Here is a 6,040-nt window from a genome sequence, read left to right on the forward strand (position 1 = left end):
TCAGAGCCCAAGTCTACCAGACATACAAAGAGGAGCTGGTACCATTCCTTCTGAAACTATTCCAAATAATCCAAAAAGAGGGAATACTTCTCAAATCATTTTATGAGATCAACATCATCCTGATACCAAAACCTGGCAGAGACTCAACAAGAAAAGAAAACTTCAGGCCAATATCTATGATGAACATAGATGCAAAAATCTTCAATAAAATACTGGCAAGCTGACTGCAACAGCATATCAAAAAGCTTATCCACCATGATCAAGTAGGATTCATCCCGGGGATGCAAGGCTGTTTACAACCATATGGTAAGTGTGGTACATAAAGATCACATCAATGGTGGCAATATGCTAATAAACAATTATGAGTGTGAAACATGTATAATCCATTAAAACTTCTGGGAGATGGGGTGGGTTTGTAATCTGTCAACTTGGCTAGGCTCAACAATATTTCCCATAATTCCCTTTCTTGTATATTTCCTGTTAGAGTGGGCCACTAGAGAATGTTCATAGGATGTTTGGGGAGTGGAAATTAAACAGAAACCATTGTGGTTCATACACAGTGGGGCTGTTTTAGATCTTGGTTTGGACAGCAAGTGGGTTTGCAGCTTTAATTCTTTCCCCTAGATCCTCCTCCTCGTGGCAGGTGTGTGTCTAGCTACATGAAGGGTGCCAAATTTCTGCACGGAACACTACATCATCAAGATCACAGGCAGTGAGAATTGGCGTGAGTTTTATTCTTTCCTCATGAGTTCCAGCTCCCCCTTATGCATTCTAGCTTGTCCTTGATCTTCCCTGCATTATATCTATCTTCTGTCCCCAACTTTCTGCCCTGCAGATTTCAAGCTCCAGCATCAGATGGAAGACAACAGACTTCCAAACACTGCTGAGCCAGCTCCCATGATTGTGTAAGATCCAATCCTGATACCACATCCCTCACTTTACATGTGGTGGTACTGCTTCTCTGATAGAATTCTGTCTGATGCCAGAGATTGCATGCACATGTCATGTTGTAAACTAAGAATATTAAGAATTTAGTAGTCCTAAAATCCAGTTGGTTATCTCCTAGAACTTAAAACATCAGTAAGAACAGTTTAACAGTAAGTATGTGACAGAGCACAGAAAATATCTGCACTGAATCCCTGAGGCTGCCTGGCAGGAGTGTAAGGCTGGAACAAATGAATAGAAGTGGCCAGGTTCTGTACCATGCTTTGAAGCATGACATAGTTAGGTTGTGTGAAAGGTGCACAGCGAGCAAACCAGAATGCAAGATGTTTGTTTCAGATGGCAAGAATTAACTGGAATAAAACTGTAGTTACAGCTAGCACATATGGTATATCTATGTGTGAGACACTCATTTTCTAAGGGCTACACACACACTAGCTCGTTTCATCATTACAGTAACTCTATGAGGTAAGTATTATTATTTCTATTTTACATATTAAAAATGGAATCAAAGATTGAGGAACTTGCCCCAGGCCCCACCAGTAAGTGGCGTTAAGGTCACACCAGAGAATAATAGAACTTCTACCCCACCCTCTTCTATTTTTCTCTGCTTTGATTTCAGCTCCGCTATTTGAGAAATTATCCTGGTAAAGGCAAGCAATGGAGCAGCTCAATACCCCCAAGATACTCTTCAGAACAGGGGTCTCCAAACACCTGAGCTCTGCCTCCTGTCAGATCAGCGGTGGCATCAGCTTCTCGTAAGAGCACACATTCTAAATACTAAGATTGATGGATGTAAGTACTAGATTCCTGCACATACAATCTAGCACTTTTGCACAATCTGTGGAAAAAAATTGTCTTCCACAAAATTGGTCCCTGGTGCCAAAAATGTTGGCCACCACTGCTTTAGAGGAAGGCAGCAGTAAGTAATCTTGTAACGAAGTGAATGTACTTGGACCACTGAAGATGGAGAAAATCAACTCCATGAGCAGAACCAGCAAAGGCAAGTAAAAACAATTGACCCTGTCATTAATCTTATGGGTTGCTTGGCTATTAGCATAAGGCTGGCAGAATAACCTGGCCACAGACTATTGAGTGAAACATGTTAAGGAGCAAGAACCAAGATAAAAGTTGTTTAACATCCTGACCTTATGTGTGTGACATTTTAGTGCGCACCAACATAAAGACACTCCTTTGGCTCATTATCATGCCAAGGTGGATGGTCAGATCAGCAATTAGAATAGGGAGGGAAGGATGTCATGCTGCTCCAGGCCTGAACCCATGTGGTCTGACTGTTAAAAGATAAAGCAGCATCAGTGGCTGGAACATACTGCCTCTGTGCCGTAGGGAAATAGTTGGGCAGGAATTTAAGGGATTATCATTTTTCATGAAAGTCCTTGTAAAATTTTTAAACCTTCAATCATCTTCATATATGTCTCGGATAAAAGAGTATGCACTAAAAGTTAGAATAGAATCCAATACTTTGCCTTTCGAATTAGCAAAGACGTTAGTAAGCCTGGGATGAAAACACTAGTAAGTGTGTGATGGAATGCGCCAGTTATTGCTGCTGGCAGAGTTAATCAGTATGACCTTTCTGGACAGCAATTTCAGTATGTATGAAGTCTTAAGAAACCTGATGTTCTCTGAACAGTAATTTCACCCTGGAGAATCTACCAAAATAAGGTAATCCCAAATATTGAAAAGAGTTCTATACCCAAAGAAGTTCAGAGGGTCACCATTAATAATTGTGAAAAACTGGAAACAGAATATCCAATCATAAATAAATGAATCATGGTATATCCACTCAATAAAATAGTAAATGCCACTAAAAGTATTGACAAAGAAAATGTAATAACATGGCAACCACTAATGTAAGAGTAAGTGAAAAGAACAGAATATGAAATCATGTATGCCATATGTAAGATATATATTATGAAGACACAAATATATATATTTTTAAAGTGTACTTTTTTTTTTCTTAAAGGAATAGACAAAGACCACAGTTCTTCGCAAAAAAAAAAACAAAAAAAAAAAAACAAAAAAAAAAAAAAACAAACACTTGAAGGTAGCTGGTAGGAAAATTGTTTTCTCTGCTTTGTTTCTACTTGTATAAATTTTCAAATGTCTGTTAATGTTTCAAATGAAAAACTTAAGGAAGTTATTTGCAATGACAATAGTGTAAATTTAATTTTCAGAAAGGGAAACTAATAAACCTAAGCCCCTTCATCCCAACATCGTGAAAGCCAAAGTCAAGTCCCCAAAATTCCAGAATGTAATTTAATGTTCTCCTATTGTAGCTGTTACAGGAATCGATTTCAAAGTAAAGCCCATAATAGAACCTAAAATAAATAAATATTCTAGATATATAGCACAGCTTGGTTTATTTTGACTCAGTTGGCTGAAAAACTTTTTTGTGATCAACCTGCATGGGCAAGCAGAAATTTAACCTGAATCTTTGGTCAGGTTGCATCCATCTTGCTTATTCCACTGAAAAAAATTAATATTGTATTGGAAACGGGTGGGGGTGGGAAGTGAGGAAAAATTACAGAAAGTGTGTTTTATATTAGAGACTCTTCTAGGCCATGGCCTCAAGGTGGAATTACTCATTGGCATGACTACTCCTTTGCAAAACTGTTTATGGTCCAAAAGCAGTGTGTGTGTGTGTGTGTGTGTGTGTGTGTGTGTGTGTGTGTGTGTATGTAGGTTCTCTCAGGAGAAGACAGCCAGGGCTTCTAATTTGTGACCCACTAACGTATTTTTTTTTAAGTTCTTCTGAAGGACTGATTGTTATTAATGCATAGCTCTTCTGAAATGTTTAAAACCCCATAAATAGCAGTTTTTGGTTTTTGCCCTAAAACTAGGCTTTTAGTATATGGATGTATGTGTGTGTGTGTGTGTGTGTGTGTGTGTATAAAGTTTAGGAAAACTAACACTTGGATATATACATGTAAATTTCATGGACTTCAAGATGCTATATGTAATTTTACCTTGGTTTAAAAGTATCTCTTCCCTTTCCAAATGTGAAATTAGTTATTCTTTATTATGAAAGATAATACAAAGTATAACAGGATAGTTCTGATTATGCATTTTGGACCTTTGAAAATTTTTGAAGATAGACACATGTAACAGATCAGGTTACTGCATTTGCTCTTCTTTTTCTGCATTCCCAGTGAGATAATTATATTATGGGAATTTGTACATTGTCTATGCTGACACTATCAACTATTTTTACTTTCAAATTTGACTGCTGCCTTCAGCATTGTGCAATGTTTGGCTAATATCATGTTCTGGCTGTATCAGGAGTTTCTTGTTATACATTATTGCAATAGATTTTGTTATTGATTCCAGATATGTTTATATGTCTTTCTTGTTCTCAGTTTCAGGAGGTTAATCTGTCTAGCATCGTTCCTTTTCTTGTAGAAGGGCATCTAGAAATCCTTGAGAATCGAATAAAACTGCCACTTTTTTTTTTTTTTTTTTTTTTTAGAGAGCGGAATGAAGTTTTTGGAGAGAAAACTACAAATTGACTGAAAGGGAAACCTTGTTTAGGTATGAAAAATTGCAGACAAATATAGACGTATTTTTATACATAATCCCTTTCCATTGTTGCTGAGAATCACAAGTAAAAAAAAAACAGTGTTCAATGGTAGGCTTTTAAGTGCATGAAAAGCATCTTATACAGACTTGTGAAGTTGAAGCTAGCTCTATATTTGGCCATTAAAAGAAGCATAGCCTGGCAAAAGTGGCCAGTACAGTAACTTTTATTTTGCTTTGGCTAATCAATTATAAACAGATGAATTTATCATGAAAGTTGTTCCAGTCAACCAGGTTTTCACAAAAAACAAAGAAAAAAATTCATTTTTAATCTCTGTCTCAATATAAGCAATGCATTAATATATGTGAATGATTGGACATAATCTGAACAGTTTTATCTCCTATCACTCCTTTTAACTTTATTTAGCTGGGGAGACCTTTCCTCTATTAGGTGAAAATTTAGCAGATTCCAAAATGTTTATGCTCACACTTAGGTATGTAGTTACTGTAAGAGATAAGATATAGTCTTAATGTATAATTTAAAAAATAATCCAGAGGATGATATTAGCACTTTAATTAAGAGTAAAAGTTTCAAGTTCTATAGATGGCCATCTGGGGATTTGCAGAGGAGGAAGAAAAGCTTATTAGCACCCCTTTACTTGGCCTGTATTCTCTAGCTGTAATTCTAGATTCTGCCAGGGAAGAAGGGAGAAAAAGAGGGAAGTTCTTTCCTAACTGATGATAGGTACTGTTATAATCTGACTTCTTATTCTGTAGGTGTTCGCAACTAATGCTTTTTCTTGTGACTATTTTGAAGACCTATGACTGACCCTGTCCAGCAGCAGCTCCCACAGCACAGGTAATGTCTCTCTTCCCCCCTCAGCCCTGGTACTGGGACCCTCTCAATCTCAGGGCCAATCCAAGTCCTTTTGTGCTCCAGCCAAGCTCTCTCCCCAACATGCCCACATCTGGTCCATGGGAAAGCACACATCTTTGATTTTTACTAGTAGAAATCTAGTTATATCACAATATTGTCCCTGCACAAGCCATTTAACTTTCTCAGTCCATGTTGCTGCCCCTGCAGAGAATATCAGGCCCCTCAAGTGGAGCCCTTACTTGCACTGAGATGTGTGGGCAACACACTCTTTTGGGGAGTAGAGGTGAGGCTCAAGCCCAGCTTTTCCTATAGAAACCTTTCCCACAACATTCTATTTCATTCTGTGCATATGATCACTTTTTTTTTTTTTTTTTTTTTTTTTTTTTTTTTTTTTTAAGACAGAGTCTTGCTCAGGCTGGAGTGCAGTGGTGCGATCTCTCGGCTCACTGCAACCTCCACCGCCTGGTTGCCTGGTTTCAAGTGATTCTCTTGCCTCAATCTTCCTAGTAGCTGGGACGTCAGCCACATGCCACCACACTCAGCTAATTTTTTATAGTTTTTGTAGAGATGGGATTTCACCATGTAGATCAGGATGATCTCCATCTCTTGATCTCTTGATTTGCTCACCTCAGCCTCCCAAAGTGCTGGGATTTCAGGCATGAGCCACAATGCCAGCCTGTTGCTTTT

At 38.0% G+C, this 6,040-nt stretch overlaps 1 long non-coding RNA gene across 1 annotated transcript; it reads left to right on the forward strand.

The window, feature by feature from the left end:
- Positions 1–260: 260 nt before the first annotated feature.
- Positions 261–5,704, forward strand: LOC141581476 (uncharacterized). Its single transcript, XR_012514139.1, has 4 exons — positions 261–905; positions 1,565–1,700; positions 4,430–4,491; positions 5,254–5,704. It is a non-coding gene; the product is annotated as an uncharacterized LOC141581476 (long non-coding RNA).
- The last annotated feature ends 336 nt before the right edge of the window (positions 5,705–6,040 follow it).

The sequence above is a fragment of the Saimiri boliviensis genome, chromosome 15 (assembly GCF_048565385.1).
Source record: "Saimiri boliviensis isolate mSaiBol1 chromosome 15, mSaiBol1.pri, whole genome shotgun sequence".
In the NCBI taxonomy this organism is placed as follows: domain Eukaryota; kingdom Metazoa; phylum Chordata; class Mammalia; order Primates; family Cebidae; genus Saimiri; species Saimiri boliviensis.